Source organism: Ambystoma mexicanum, chromosome 5q (genome assembly GCF_040938575.1).
Source record: "Ambystoma mexicanum isolate Mex_15411 chromosome 5q, UKY_AmexF1_1, whole genome shotgun sequence".
Classification (NCBI taxonomy): Eukaryota; Metazoa; Chordata; class Amphibia; order Caudata; family Ambystomatidae; genus Ambystoma; species Ambystoma mexicanum.
The window spans coordinates 1,026,695,601-1,026,713,455 of record NC_090933.1 but is presented as its reverse complement, the minus strand read 5'-3'; positions in this window follow the sequence as shown (position 1 = coordinate 1,026,713,455).

Sequence of the window (17,855 nt, the reverse complement as noted above, 5' to 3'; positions counted from 1 at the left end):
AACGAGTAATTCTGTTGTGCCTCAATTACATCTAATCCTCACAATCAGATCCTGGTAACTCTGTTGATTCTAAATTGTATGGGGGTGGGAAGGTGCTGTAGGAAAGAAACACTGCATTATGTTTGCTTTGCAAGACTTCCTAAAATATTGACGAGTCAGAAATATGGCAGCTTTTCTGAATGTTCTTAGCATATGTACATGGAAACTTTACACCCATGTGGCAAAGTGAGAGTAGGGGAACGGCAATATTGTTTACAAGGATTTTTTCAGAGTACACATTTATAAGTGGATCCTAGGTCACCTGTCCTAAACCCTGCCCACCTGGCGCCTTCCTGGTTGCTGCTCTTTTTCCCTACTTAAGGAGCCCTCCTCCTTTCCTTTGCAGATGGGGAGCAGGTGCAAGTGGATGGAGGTCTCTTACCCGGGTGTCCGAAGCAAAGGGCAGATGAAGGAATGAGCAATTCCTGTTTGGACCTGTTCGGACCAGGAAGACCCAGGGCCCGACCCCCTGCTCAGACACCAGGTAAGCATGCACCAACATGTGTTTAGCTCTCTGTCCCCACAGGCCACCCCCTTTTAGTCCCCCTGTGATGTTCCCTTGTGCCCTCCCTTCTCGCACACAGGTGTTGCCTGTTTTGCTTAATTGTTCTACCCTGCTCCCCCTACCCGCCCGCCCCCCGTCCAGCCTACTTCTACAGGAGTCTGTCCTTATACATTCTGGTTTCACCATCACCGTCTTGTGGTCAATGCTGGATTTTACTTTTATGGACATCATTGATTCACGGTGCGTCATCCTTTCTCAACTCTCATGCTGAACTTCCTTTGCTTCTGCAATTGTATTCACTCTCCCCTCTTGCTTCTCCACTCTTTTGACTGCTTACCATCTGTTCTCTCCTCCTCTCTTTTTCTCCCTGTTCCTATCTCTTCCCCTCCTCCCCTTACTTTCTTCTATGTACTTACTCTATCAGAATTATCCCTGGACCTAGTATGATAGCAACCTCGTCTGTCTCCTCCACCCTCCCCTTACTTGTTTCCCACCCCACCCCCTCCAGCACTATCGAAAATGTCATCAGGCCTAGTACGATAGTCGCATGTTTTGTTCCTCCCCTCTATTTTTTGCTGCACCCCTCTCCCTCATCCTTTGCTTTTCTCCGGGTCTACCAGAAATGTTGTCAGGCCTAATACAGTAGTCGCCTGGTTGTTTCCATTGCCTTCACACTCTCCCCCTCCCTTCCTTATCTATGTCTTAGCTCTTGCGATATCTGAAATTTCGTCAGGCCGAGTATGATAGTTACTGTTCATGGCCTGTAAGAATAACATTGTATTTTCCCTTGTTCCCTCCCTTCCCTTAAAGTTCTTTGAAACACATTGTGTATAGGCACCATATAAATAAACTATCATATCATAATAACTCTAAAAACATTATAGGACATAATAGTGGAAGCAATTACTACTTTTCAACATGTAAAAGTAAACAATAATACATGTACATAATACATGTGTGTACTCCAAAATGTGTTGCATACTGTAATTTGTTTGTTTTGCTTAATTCATGTAAGGGGCTAGTTGCCTTGTAGAAACATTCAGTATTTGGCACTTTCTTCAGCAGAAATTAGTCAAAGACATGGAAGAGACTGAACATAAAAAGAATTTCATAACAAAATGAAATGTTTCCAAAGACAGTAAATGCTAGTGACTTTCACAATTATCAAGTTGTGGTTTATTTATGCTGCATCTGAAATAAAGACGAACTACAAATTAAAGACATGTAAAACACATGTTTCAAAGACAGAACTCTGTGTACTGTTCCTAATTGTTTAAACGATTCTGAAAGAAGGTTTTGCATGTCTTTCTTTATACTTTTTGGTTCAGTATCTAAGAAAATGTATTCTTTTATCTATCCATTCAGACCCACCACAAACTGAAGAATGTCATATATTCCTCGTCCTAATGAAAATCTGACACATTTGGTTTAGTAAAATGTTTGAATTGGAGGGAGGCAATACACAAGACATCTTTAAAAGATTCAACATTTAAAAAGATATACTTATTGTAATAATTACAGCCACTGTACAAAATATTGTGCTTGGATACTGGGGCCAGAATACAGAGGTCGCACAAGTACAGAACGATATAGCGCTTGTGCCTACGAATTCTGAACTATCGTCTATCATTTAAACCGACCAGATGTTGCAAAATGTCAATGTTGCACAGATTACTCGTGCACATGTTTTACATTGGCCATTCCTGTCCGTGTATGCATGCACACTTGCCAGGAAACGAAGCAATTCACATTTTCTGGCTGCTACAACATGCAAATGCTGGGGTTTTGGAGCATTTAGTACCCAATTATGACGTCATTGTAAAATGTGCCTTAAAATAGCCAATATGCATTTTGCAGTGCACCAATTCAGGACATCTCTGTAGTACATAGAATTTCACGCTGGCATGGGCATCTGCTAATGGTGTTTTGCTACATACAAAGTGTGGAGAAGGAGCTAAGTACCCCCACCTCAATCACCTTGCCCATTTTGCTATATGTTGGGAACCAGAGTGTGAGGCACGTGCAGTACCAGTGAAAATACCGATAACGAGGAGAATCCTGGAGGCAACGTTCCCATTGAGAAAACCATACCTGCGTACGAGACAGTACGATGGCCATTTGAATGAAATCCCAGAAGAAGCAGAGCAAGTGAATGGCAGAGACGAATGGTGACGTCACACAGAGCCGAGCTGACGTACATAGAAGAGATGCAGAGACTAGAGAATGCAGATATTCTATAAGGCATCAAGAAAATATTGAAGATAAGTGGCATATTGGGATCAAGATGAACAAGCTTATGCTACAGAGAGGATGAAGATGTCAAGCTGGTTTACACGTGTACAGATGCAAAGAAACAAAGTATTCTTGAGGCTAGCTAAGTAGTGAATAGATTGTGGCATTCACCAATATAAACCTACATATATATATATAAGAGTAAGGAATGGATGTTTCCACTAGGTACTATAGCAGAACTGGGCTAAAGAAGGAAGGCCTATTTTCCAGTGTGTCACAGTTAGAAAACAAGTGAATTACAAAGTGAATCTCAGAAAGGCGAGACTGGATGAGCCAAGAAGCCAAGTTCTTATCAGGCTGGGGTGAGCAGGCATTGGATACAAATCGTATGATATAACAAAGCTCCTGTTCAAGAGGCATGAACAAAATAAGGAAGACCTCAGAGGTCTATTAGAAAGTAGTATTTTTAATACAAAAGATGCTCGATTTTGTGGTCTTCAGTCACATGGAGGGATGAAGTTGGATGAACACGATGGTCACAACTACGCATGAGGGCATAGCGTGCCTTCACTCCCTTGTATTCTTCAGAGCAAAGAACACTCCCAAGGACAAGTTCAAAGCCCTAATTGACAGCAGACCACTGAGATGATGATGGGTGAAGATGCTATTTGGTGGGAAGCCCAGTCTGTGTGCTGCTAACATACGTGGAAAAGAACTGACGGAGGTTAGAGTGCCAACCAATGGTAGGGGACCACATGATTAAGGTCCTACAATTTGTGTAGCCAATGGGATGTCGTGTATTTAGTGACGTTTTTAGTGACCTGTTTTAGGGGAGGGCTTAGTTGCCCCACTTGATGTTAAGGAACCTATCACATTTCTTCACTGCCTTAGACGAGTATGGATCATATACTTAGATGTTCCCTTAGACCCTATCACACTTGCCACTAGGTTTTTGTAGTTTGCCACGTAGGATGATGTTAGTAATACGTAGGTTGACATGACCTATGATGATTTTGTGCTAGAAAATAATGGTTTCTTTTAATTTGCATTGAGAGATCTTAGACTGAGACATACATTGATGTCCGTTGTACTCCCTGTTTTAGATAATTGAAAAGTCGTTTCAATTATTGATGTTTGAGTAACTTCTGCATCCCCATCCATCTCAAGGGTATTGCTACTTCAACGTAAAGGGCTGGAAGACCCCTGTTTAAAATGGTTTAACAGTGTTTTAAATATGCTTTGTGGTGCTAATGTTAATTAGTTCATATTTACGGAGGGTAGCTCCACTGTTTCTGCTACTTTACTTCAAATTCGGTAAATAACGACAATTATGCCTACATGGTGCATAAACCTCTGCCTGTTAAACATGTTAGCAAAAGACAATAGTTATGCACAATTGCACGGTATCACCAACTCAAAATAGTCTAAACAATGATAACTTAAAATAATATTTACTGAATAACAACATTGACCACAGTAATAGTTGGTAATAGTTAGCAATACTTATCATAGCAGTGGTTTCGGTCAGTCACATCCACCTGCACTGTTATAAATGTGCGTGTGTTAGCTCTTTGCAAAATAAGTTCTATCTGAGGACAATAGTATGAAAATATTTGATGAACACATGTCATAGTATCCATGCAAGTTCCCAAGCTGTGACACATATTTTATCACTCCTTTGTTTACCTAATTTTTCTCCAATGATTAGAATAGCATTTAATACCAAACATTCTCTTTGCACATAAACATTTCACTTTTCGATTATGCAGCACCCTCAGAATCAGGCCTTCAGGCTCCTGCCATTTACACCTGATGCTTTGTCCTATTGATTTTTATTTCAATGCATATATTGAATCTTCATCTTGAATTTTAGAGTATACTTTGTTTGGATATCAGTGGTTTTAGCTAATGTGGACAAACGGGGGGTGTGTCTGCCTTTGCATTTCTTCACACAAAAACATGTGAATTGAGCAGAAATCTATCATAAACGTTTTTTTCCCAAATGTAATGTACCTAACCAAATCATTCTCATATGCATTATATAAAAATCATTAGCAGTTGAAACTTTTGTACCAATAATTTAGTAGAATGGAAGACATGTGCAACATGGTAGACTGGAAATGATGGTTGAGATATAGACATTTTAATAGATTCAAGTAAAAATAGAAAAAAAATAAAAAAACATTTTGTATTTCGTCCACAGTGGAAGGAATTATTTTCACCAAATATATTTAAGCTCTAAGAGGAAAATATATTCTTCTTGTGATAAAAATAAAATAATGTAATGTTATGGTATTTGATATTGGTATATCACCTACCGCCATAGTTATGGCTTTGAAGTGTTGTGGGGTGGAAGGCCCTTTAGAAGGCCATGGTCTGTGGAAGCATGAACATGAAAAGAGAATCACATTGCATGCAAATAGTACATAGAATTAAGCGATTATTCAACTACTAGCAGAGATTACTAGTTTAAAACATTATACAAATCATAAATGGCACTGTGTTCAGGTAGAGAGATGTCTGCTATGTCAGTGACTGTGTGACAGCTGGACCACATTCTTTCGTGGGACTCAGCTGTAGTCTATGGGTTGCAGGGCAAGAGCTGGAATGGGTATTATAAATAGTCTATCAACCTATAGGGCAACTGTCTACAGTTGAGGGCTCTGCTAAAAATTACATGCAGAAGATATGAACACTGAATACAATCCGGCCTAGGCAAAACAACTCGCAACCCTGCATTCTCACCATTGGCCTATTACAAACAGTTCACATTCCACCAGCACACAGTGCACCTGTCAATCCCTCCCACTTCACCATCGAACCACATCCAATGACTGCAAATTATTTTGTTCAAGCATGTCAGATCAAACCACCAAGACCCTCCGGAGCTGCTTTTGGCACTCACTGATCTTCGGACTGCTGACCCATATCTTCAAGCCCATTTTCTGTCACAACATTCCATCCAAATTTATGTTGATTACTCTGCATGAACAAAGAAGTATTACTGTATCTGTATTGCTCAAACCGCTGTTCGAACCTCTAGCTTCTTCATCGCTGAACAAGTCACTGATCAAACTGACCGTGATGTTCTTCCCACACTGCATCCTTTGAGACCTTGCATTGAACCTACTGACCTGTGCATCCCTTCATCAGCTCATTCTCCTTCAAACTTTGACCCATGAACCAAACCTAATGATATCTACGATCCACATTGCTTGAGTAATCTTTCAAACCGCAACCTTCTTCAGTTTGACCCTGCTTCCACATCTGCTTGCTATTGGAGCACAATGACTGCCTTCTTCTCATCCGCATTGTACCACCAAACAGCACCAATTAAGCCTAGTTTGATGTTGTTGAAGTGTCAAGACATTGCAAAAGGTATTGTTCCCTGATATCTGCCCCTGGTCCATTTTGGGCCCTAGACACTGGCAGGTCACTTGAATCCCTTTTGCAAAACAAGAACATATCCTTTTTGAACATTGTGTTTTTTTGTTGCTTGTTCGCTCCTGTCTCATTAGTGCTGCATATAGCTATCTTGCATGTTCTGTGTTCTTTCTACAGGGGTGGGTTTTCTAGTGCTTTGTATGTTGTTTTTATTGTACATGGTGTGTTTAAATATATATATATATATATATATATATTTATAGAACCTTGATTGGACATTTCTTTCTATATTTACTCAATTAATTCTGAGCCGGTATGTGTCCTATAAAAAGCAAACATTGCTCCCCATTTTTGTGGATTATAAATCTGAGTTCCACCAAGTTGATAGAGCAACTATCTGGGATGTTTTAAAAGTCCTTAAAATTCCAGCTGAATTTTAGCCGCATACAAAAACTATATGAGAATAATAAAGCGGCATTAAGATGAGGGTAAGTGTGGGAAAGAACAAGACTATTCTCAGTGACCACGAGAGTTCGGCTGGGGTGCGTCCTTGCACCCCTGCTCTTCCTGATTCACGTTATTGACCTGATTTTAAGAATATCTTCCTTAAGTACAGATGCTCCTAACATTGCTAAACACATAGTTGGTAATTTGATGGACGCAGATGATACAGGGCCTCATTACATGGATGGTGGTGAACCATGGCGCTATTAGCGCCATGGTTCATGCCGGTAAAATACCGGCACCGCCTTGGTGGAAAGGGGAATTACCGCCCTATTCCAAGGTTGGCGGGGCGGTAATTCCCCCTTCCACCATTGCCCTTCCCCATTCCATTTTTGCCCCATAGGGCTCTATGGGAATGTGGAAGGCGCTAATTACGGTACCGCAAATTGCGGTACCGTAATTAGCACCATGGTCCCTTCGCGGGTTGGTTTTTACCGCCTGCAAAAAGCAGGCGTTAAATTCCCCAACCCGCAAAGGGACCTTGTAGTAAGGCGGTAAGGATTTACCGGTACCGGTAAAATACCGGTACCGGTAAACCCTTACCGCCATCCGTGTAATGAGGCACACAGTCTTTTTTTTCAAGGACACAAATGGGCATTCAAAAACAGATAGTAGCAGTCAGAGATTTCTGTAATGAGAGGTCTGTGTATTATTCGCTCCATAATGGTTGTAATGCTATGTAACTCTTTTACGATTATCTAAGGATAAGGTTTCAAGACAGCTTAAAATGGACTGGCCCAATTGCCAAGAGTGTACTCATCCTGAAAAGACGATCAGGAGTGAATCATGGGCCATGGCCTTCCCCTAACATATTTGGATGTGTATTCAGCCTATCAGATTCATAGGGCCATAGTGATATCTTTGCTTTTGGCGAAAGTTGAAAATCTATTTGTAAAGAAAATACTTCATCTCTCTGCCAGCACGACAAATGTATGGTTTCCTGTTGGAAACTCAGGTGAGAGCTGTTAGATTTGTGTCATCAAGCAAACCCTTATTTTACTGACTTCATTAAACAAAATAACCATTTATATAGACATTTTTTTATGACATAGATGATTCCACTAATGGGAAATCATGGAAATGGTACATACACATATGTAACCTATTAGATACAATGGGGTTGCTACATTTTTCTCTTGGATAGAGGTGTAATCACAGATGAAATTATGAGAATTATCAGATTTAAGCTTGATATTATATATCAGGAACCCCTGATCTCTAATTCTATCAATCTTATGACCTTTCCAGGCTATTTAACACAGCCCCTGAATCTTATCTGAAAGATATGTACCCGAGTCAGAAGCGAACACTTTATATACACTTTATATACAATTTAGTTTGAATGTTTTGCCTGTGGCCCAATTAATTCACACATGATGATATTTTAGTGTATATATAAATCTAATCCTGTTGTTATATAACCAATGTGCTTTGTACTATGCTTTTATGGGCATTGGCTTGAAATAAAGCTGATTGATTGGACATTCTTTTATTTTGAACTGTTATACTTCACTGTTTGTGTTGGTACTGGACTCCATTCACAACCCTCTCAAAGGTGTAGCCTTCCCTCAGCCCACGTTATCAAAAAAAAGGCAGACTAGGTATATTTCTTAACTGTGCCTTATGATTGTGCTGGATTTTTTTTTTTGTTTGTAGAAGTGCAAGGGCTGATTAGTACTTTAGCCCCTACTCATCCTTGTACTCCTGCAGGACAGAAGTCAATTTGTCACACTTTCTTCCCAATTAGTTTGTTTAAACTCTTTTACATGAACAAATGGCTTTAACTATGTGAATTACTCATGCCTTTTTCTTTGTCAAATAGACAGAAATATTCGTATTAAACATGTTATGGGTACAATTCACCTACAATTCCAGCAAAGGAATACTCATTTTATCCTGATAAAACAGTGATATAGTGGGCTACCCACACGGTACCCTGTATTGTTGAATTCTAAACATTTGAAACATGTGAAATAAAGATTCAGATCTTACACTATTCTTTTATTATGTTTTATTTATCTTTAAAGAAACTATACTAATATTCAAATGAAAGCATATCAGGCCTCTTCATTATAGAAGCATTGAACAACAGATTTTTGAAAAACCCTATCACCAAGAGAAAGTTCAAACGAGACCTCATGGCTCCCTTCCTGAACCAAGTTAAATGATCCCTGCTAACACTCTCTCTTCTATCGCCAACTCCATTACACTGGTCTCCACAGAGTTTAATGATACACTTGCCACCTATTTTCAGTACTATCCTACTTCCTCCTTCACCCCCTCTGGTACTCTCCATCAACCATGGAGCTCCCCAACCATCCTGCAACTGAGGATAGTAACAGGCCTCCATCTGGGGCTCTTAAACAAATATCACTCTCTCACTATCCATACAAAACACTGCTTACAAACACTCTCCCCTTCGCTTCACTTTTGTCCTTGTCTCTGCAAAATCATGTTTTTACTGACCTCATATTTTTCCCACCAAATCCACCATTGCAAGCATTCTACCTCCCCTCCCCCACAAAATAAATCACTCCTAATCCACTTCTCTCCACTTCTCTCTCAGCCAATGATGTTGCCGTCTATGTCTCCTTCAAAATTGCAAAATGGCATAACAACCTGTCAATTCTTCTCTCTTCCAACAGCTCTATCCTTCTCCCCACCTTATATTTAGTTCCCATTCTCTTCTCTATCTCACTTCACTTCTACCACTCCTCCAAACTTCTGTCATATGCTCAGCTATCTTCACTCCTCAACCTTGCTCTCTCCAGCAGCACTCAGTGCACCTGCAGTAAAACATGCACTGTCATCCCCATTAATAATACACTAACAACCACTGACCTTAACATTCACTCCCTCTAATGACCTGTTCCTCTTTTGTCACATTAATCTAAAATCCTCAAATGATTTGGCTTCAATCACATCATCAGATTCCTCAAACACTACTCTCACAATATGGATTCATGGGGAAGCACTCCACCCACACAGAACTCACCCACATCTCCAACTTTATAACAAACCATCTTTCTCACCTGTCCTTATTCTAATATATCATGACTGATATGTAGCCTTTGATACTGTGGACCATCCCTCCCTCCTACAAACCCACTCCTCTCCGGCTTCTAAGACCACAACACTTAAATATGTAGACTGTTGCCACTGTTTCTGTTCTTTGTCAAATTCTTGGAACCCCAGCATGTCCTCCTGTATGGCACTACCAATGAGTATTCCCCAATCATCTATCCTTAGCGACCCGTCTTCATACTCTGCACCACCTCCGTGGTTAAAGTCATACCCTCTTTTGGCTTCCACTATCATCCCTTTGCCGATGACACACATATCCTATTGCCCTTTCCAACCTTCACCACTCCCATCTCCCAATCCATCACCAGCTGCCGTATAACCATTCGTTACTGCATGGCGTTATGCTGCCTGATGTTAACCTCTTAAAAAATGGAAAACAATTACTACCAATGTCAATCCCATTCCATTCCTACTTCCTCCCAGATATCCTTGCTCTCTCACCCAAGGCTTGAAACCTTGGCGCCCTGTTTAACCTCAAGCTTAGAGTCAAATCACTTCACTGCTACAGGCATAGCCACTACTTTCAACCTTCTCAACGTCCAATTCTAATGACTGCCCTTGCACTTAGTAAACTTGACTACTGCTTGAGGTTAACCCTTGGTAATGAAAGTGGTCATTCCCCAAAGATACAATCCAAAACTCAGAATAAATGGACACACCCCAGTAGGGAATTAGATCAGGAGAGCGATTGCGATTAAAATAATTAAAATAAAGAATGTTTATATAATAGTAAAATGAGGCATGCAGAGGTCTCTGCTGCCCCGAGAATCCTCTACAAACAATACAGAAACATTACATTTTTAAGCACAATAAGCATCATCTATGACATTTTCTATAAGTGTTACATAGCGTCACCCCATTGGCTCATTTGACTAGTTCAGTATACAATGTAAGGGGACGGTGCTGCTTGATTGGCTGTTGCTAAATTTGTTGCTTCTCATGGCATGTGGGTCAGCTGGGCTCCTGTAGGAGGGGCACCGGTCAGGTCGAGTCAACTCTGCCGGTCATCTAACTATTCTAAACTACACAGTAATCAGTGACATGCAATTGATTAATATAAAGCATACAATATGTACAAAAATGCAGGGTCATCTATATATTGTAGTAAAACTGTGTACATTCTTGACCTGGACCTCGGGGGGGACACAGGCGCGGTGGTTCAGGTGCCTTATCTGAGAGTGTCATTCTATAATTCATGTGCATGGTGCGTCATGGTTCAAACAAGGGGATTGATAGGTGTTAGTACAGGGAGAATATATGGTCACACTGGATTAGTTATATGGGGGCAATCTAGGTTGGCCCATGGGGGACGGGTCCCACCGTCTGTTACATGAAAGGAACCCAGGGGAGCAGGGGTTACAAAGACAATAAGTCCTAAAAGTGGGGGTGAGGGCGAGCTGAGGCATGTTTGAGAAGACGAATGGTTTTCGCAAGCTAGGCTTCGGGCCATTCACACACAGGGCAATGATCTCAGAGGAAGAGAAGAAATACAGTGTTAAATTGCAACAATTTGCACCCAAACGTCCATGAGAACAGGACAGCCGTGGCGCAGACAGGGAAGGAGGAGATGGAGGTGAGCTATACGCGGCGCTGGGAGCAGGGATAGAGGGAGCGAGCCTAGTGCGGCCTAGTAAAAGATGGAGTCAGGAATGATACAAAATGGAGTCTGGGGATGTACAAAATGAATTAGATATGTGCCCTGCAATGGCTTCCATGCTCCATTCACCAGGAGCTTGGACAAGGGATGTCTCCAACGATTGCATGAGCATAAGATTAACGTCATGCAGAATGTAGGGCGGTCAAAAAGACCCTTCCTCCCATACAGTTCCCCGCCAAAACCATTTCCCTCCCCTTAACAAAGTACTGAACGTTCCAATTTGAACTATCTACAACTTACTTTATTCCTTCCCCCAGCTGTGCAAACTGCCACAAAGCTGACTAGCTCTCTTTGCCAAATCATGCTCCTGTCAAAATGATTCTTCATTACTTCAAATCCATTCATGGTCTCATCCCCTATGTGGCTGATTGCATCCTCCCTTTCACATAATACATTACTTCTATCCTCCTCAACCTCTCAGTTCCCCCATGTGTCCCTCTCACATCTACTCATTCTCCCTATTTATACCCTTCGCTTAAGCACCCCCCTTCCAGATATCTAATCTATCGCATTCTCCAAATGCTTCAAGACCAGACTCAAGCTTCACCTACCATCCAGTGAAGGGGGTCCTCCTTCCCTCCCTAATTGACTTGTTCATTTCCTTTGCAAATTTATCCCATTATGTCCAGATATAAATTAGGTGAACACATATAAAATCACATATTCTGTCACTTCGTCGGATGCAGATGACTAATATGCCTGTTTGTGTGCCAGACATTTTATGGCTCACTACCAATGCCCCACATTAACTAGTTACTAATTTTCGTATTCACTCAATATATTCCTCCTCCACAACTGCCTCTGAACCTGCGCTGCCTCCTATTTATGTAATTTCTGGTCAAACTGACATCCATAACTAAATAAAATAAAAACAAATACAACCAAAATAAAAATAAAATGTTTTGGTGCTAGTGGTTACTTATGCGCTGACTTTAGGCTCAGTTGTAGAGTAACGTTACCGTTGCAATTCCTTTCGATGATACATGTTTTCAATCTGAATTGACAACATTTAAAAAACAAGTTTTACCCTTGTTTTCTTTTCTTCTTGTCTTGGCCACTGCAGATGTTAGTCTTGAATTTGAACCAAATGTTAATCATATGCCAGTGATATTATGCCCTATCAGAAGAAGATGCCTTAGGATTGTACTGTGTGAGCCTGCAAGATTGGAAACTACCACTTTAGGTGAGTTTGTGGTGCACCTTGAAAGGGTTTGGACTCTACATAGGGTTCAAAGAGATTCCGGACATAAACAAGAGTTGGAGAACTCATTAGTTGCCCCCCCTCTTCTCTTTATGGAGCCTATGCAGGTAGAGGTGAAACACAGCAGGATATACATTTATGAAAGTCGGAATACCTTTCCATACTGGTATATGGAAGGTCCAAAGGAGACCCGAGTACAGAACTAACACACCACCCATAACCTTAACAGTATTTATATGCGTATTGTTTTTTTTGGAATATAACCCGATGAACGTGGAGTAATTAAAATCAAATGTGATGACAACAACAATATTTTGTCTGTCTCTGTCAGCACAGCTAACGTCAAAACAGTGGGAAAGAACATAAAACCCGAAGTGGCACATTTTGGTAATTGGCGTCCACATTGCCTACAGGAGGCAGTACCATTCCAGGATGGGGTGAGTAGCTTAGTTGAGGAGATACCATTCTGCCAGAAATTAAAAGAAACTTATATTCTGTAGAATGTATAAGAAATTATTAATTTGGTCAAAATTAAATATGAACAACAATTGGGTGTAGGCCAGAAGATTGAAAATAAGTGGCAAAAAGTCCTGCCAAAGGCATTCCAATGGAATATATGCACTGAAACGTGAATGTGATGTGGACTATCCTAATATTGACTTAAACAAGGAATATTAGGATGTTCAGTGATTGAATCAAACTGAAAAATCAAATTACATCAGTATTATATCAAAAAATAAATATTTTATGAATAATTTATATTTGAATGTCTAGATTTAATGTTGTCACATCCTTATGGGTAATTCCAATAGGGATGGCCAGGTGGCTGTTGTTTGTTTGATTTTTGGTCTTCATTTAGTTATAAATTATTTAATTTTGTCTACTGCACTATTGGATGCACTTTAGTATATGTTTTATGTGTGAGCAATGATATATTCTTATAAATATATATGTGACCTCGACCGAATAACATGAAATGAAAAATGGTGAAAAGAAAAGCAAATAACTGATTCATATATTATGTTGTCCAAAGGGAACACTTTCTTGTAATTCATGTATATTGCCCTCTAGTTCCCATTAAGAGAGGATATCAACTGTCAGATTAGCACAGTGGCTGCACTGGTACAAGCCTAAACTTGTCAGGAAGATTTAATGTTTGAGTAAAAAATTGTGATTGAACAAAATATATGCACAAAATGTGGTGTTTCCATTTAGCTACTCCATTAATGGCACAACAGGCCCAGTTTCAGTTTACTTTTTCTTAGAAATGGCAGCAAATATGACCTTATATTACACTGAAGATGAGATACAAGAGATCATGAGTGGGCTTTCCTTATTCAATACGACACGAGATGCCCAGAACCTATCAACACTCCTATCTGGGGATGAACTTTCTAAGCTCAAAAAGAAATGTTTCAGAACAGAGTTACCAGCAAGCCGTGAGCAGATGCCCAGCCTCTCCCTTTCGAGTGCAGTTCAGCAAACAGACGAGCTGCCTGCCAAGAAACAGCTTGCTCACTGAATCTTTCCCTTCCACTTCTACTTAAAAATATGGGTCTGTCTATATTTCAGTGCCCTTTTGATTAAAAAACAAACATGTAAATCACACTATAACACTACAAAATTCACAACACAAAACAATTGTTAAATACTCAGTTCTACCTCACTATACCTATACACCTTCAGCACACTCTTAATCACCCTCAATATTCTTTACATACAACAAAACTCTATGCCCTCTTCTCAAGTCCAAACAATTCTTTCACAAACTATTACGCCTTACCACACAACTTCCTGGCCCCTCCTCCATAGGCCAACAATTAATCTATAATGCAACACAATATTCTACCTAACAATTTTCAATGGGCACTGTTCAAGCAGTGTTTCACACCTCATCCTCTTACTTCACCTTAATTCAAATCACCCTCCTGTAATACCATATATGGAATAAAGGAACAATAACCATATACTAATGACACGCCAGTTGTGAGGCACATTTCCCAATCAAGTCTGGTTTATTTTCAGAGTATCTCAGTCGGCAGACAGGGTCTAAACACCTCACGACGTATGTTCACAGACACAGTGAGAGAAGAGAGAGCGAGAATCAGTGAAGCAGTAATATATACACATAACACATCATCCTTGTACAGTATTATTCGGTCCGCCCATATACATGACATACAAGCTAGGGTTCAGTAATTGAAAGTTATGCATGTAACTTCATTCAGTCTAAACAGCTGGTATTTCTAGCTGAGGCTGCAGAGACAGCTTACTGTTTTGGGGAACACGGGGCACTGGCACGGGGAAGGATATCATGTTCCTGCAGGGAAACTATCCAAGTAATGTTATCTATTCGCTGCACTCCTGGGATAAGGGTCAGACAGTTCTGAAGCAGAGAAAATGCCATCTTTCATGGAGGAGCACCGTTAGTCGCATATTATTCTTATTTAACTCCCTTCTACAACAGCGTCTGCAAGACAGGTTGGCACCTGGGTTGCTGATTAGTCGATGCTTATGTACAGCTTCAACGCTTCACAGAATAAGAAAAACGATGTATTTCTGCAGGGTTTCACATTCATGCCTGCGTTAGCATTCAAAGGTCAAGCTGTGACCTTGCACCGTGTGTAGACCTGAAGCACAGAATATATTTGCAAAAGTGTTTAGAAAAGAAATGGCAGGCAATTACAAAATGGACTCCCAATGGTCACATTCAGGTTTCATGGTTCACAATGTTTGTTACATGATGCAATTTGCTTCTGGCCAACATACTATTCATACCAATTGGACTGTACGATTGCTTTACAGTTTTACACTCCCACCTTTTATTATATACCGAAGCTCTTACTACCACACACCAATCCTCTTCTATCACAATCCCAAAACATATCCACACAGAAAAAGACTTCTACTGTCCTATTATATACCAAAACACAATCAACAACAATAAAACCTGTTCTGCACAAAGGTCTTCCCTTTTTAATCTGGAGTACGCTCTTATCTCTTATTGCCCCCAGAAGAGACTGAACCTTACATCCTGCCACGTGACCTTCCCCAAGTCATGTCAGTGGTATCTTCTCTTCTCTTTCTTTAATAAACTGTTATTTAAAATTAAAACAATGATCAACAATTCTTGCTACCCCAGGACTACACTTTCACAATCAAAACATAATCCCAAACATCCAATATCACATTATCTAAATTGCTGTTTTCTTCCTACACAGTGCATACTTACATAATTTACCAAGCTGACTCTCCTACGTCAAAAAGGCCTGAATCCCACTCTGGGTCATGGAAGGCCCATGAGACCAGGCAGCGCAGTCCAGGAAGACTGAGCTGCCCGCATTCTCCACCAAATGTCAAGAAGGCCTCCCTAATAAGTAATCAACATAAAGTACAAAAAGTAATACAAAGACGAGTATACTCTGTGCAAGAAAAACACAGCTTTATTGACCCCAACAGCTGGGAGAATTCATTAACACAGTCCTATGCCTGAAGTGAGTGAAGGGTCCTCAGCCCTGCCCACTGCTAAGGCACATTTTATACAACAAAACATTCATTACATTTTGGGGCAGGTAAAAATAAATGATTGGTGAAACATCATCAGGCCCCTATAGTGCCCCAGGTATTTCTGTCGGGTAACGCATTTGATGGAATAAAACCTTGTAACACCCATTTCATGATATCATGATACTAAAATATACCACCCCTAAATTACATCACTTTAGTTGACCAGCAGAAAAAACTCTTAGCTGCGATTGGCTGGCACAGTTCATCATAGAAAATAGATACACAGCTACAAATTACTTGGACCCTGTGTTTGGAGGCAGTGCAAGGCCCAGCATAACAGCACCAAGGTCGAACATATGTATTGCTACCCTGGACACCATATCCCAGTCTCCAGATTGGTTCTGTATACCTCCCCCTTGCCATCCATCTCTCTTATCACACTCTTCTGCAAAGTATATTCCAAAAAAACTCCACATCATGTCTTGATTTTAATGAACTGTATTTAATTTCTATTTCTCATGGCCTCGAAAGTATCTTATTATGAGGCCCAGTCAGAACCACTGTGGCCTGAAAACAATTTCCCTTGTAACGTTTCCTCACCCCCTCTTAGAACAATACTGGGATTCTGACCTCGCTGATCCACCGTTTCAGATCAGATTGCCAAAAATGAACCTTTGTAACCAAAGCCTGCAGCTCTTCATTGTAAACTGCCTAGGAAAATGTGTTTCTAATGTGGGCCAATAAGCATGGCCATTCTACTGTTCATATATAGTTCAAAAAGCCCCCTGCCACTATCGCGCTTAGTGCCTCCCTCGTGCCCCCACCATCATACCTATGTGTTACACACACTCCTTTCTATCCCATGTGTGATTCTCTGCATCACACCAGCTCACTGTCACTTACATGCGACCTGCGCCTTGAGCCATGACGTCAACTATCACATGACTCTTTTATCACTGATTCACTTACATAGCTCATTCGTGTCCCCTGCCAAACAGTGTTAAATTGACTCCTTTACTTATTGCCCCAGTTGTGTATGTATTGCCAATGTAGAGGGTGAGTTAGGTAGGCCCAAAACACTTTAAGAAACTATTTTCTTCTAAATGTAACCCTTTCACAACTGCCATTGCCCGTAAAGCTGTACCACATCTAGCGACCCATTATTCCTCAGAATATATTCTTAGCATTATTTACACTGCCTGCGCTTTATTAAACTTAGCAAAAAACAGTACGCCAACACAGGCCTGTGACATTTTAGTTTTGTATTGCTGAATATGTGGAGCCCCATTCAACATGGAGGTAAGATTAAATCCTAGGTAGCCATAGCTTGTGCAAACCTTGACCATGTCAGACCCCACAAAAAAGACTGGAAGGTTACATTTTCTGCAACCGGTCTGACACACCAGAATAGCAGATTTGGAGGTATTGATGGATAGATTCAGGCTGAACATAAAACCGGCACAGGCAGTAATCAAAACTTGCAATGATTTTGGGGTTCTAGCAAGTAACACAGTTTTGTCAGCGTACATTAAAATTGGGATTGACGTGCCACCCAATGTAGGGAAGTCTGCATTTAGTTCAACAAGACTGTTGTAAAGATTGTTGACATATAGTGAAAACAACAAAGAGACAAGGACACAGCCTTGGTGCACAGTGTATTCGATAGAGAACCATGGTGTGCAATGACCTTTGCCTTCAGTTCTAACACAGGTCTTGTGTTAATGTGCAACATAGCCAGAACG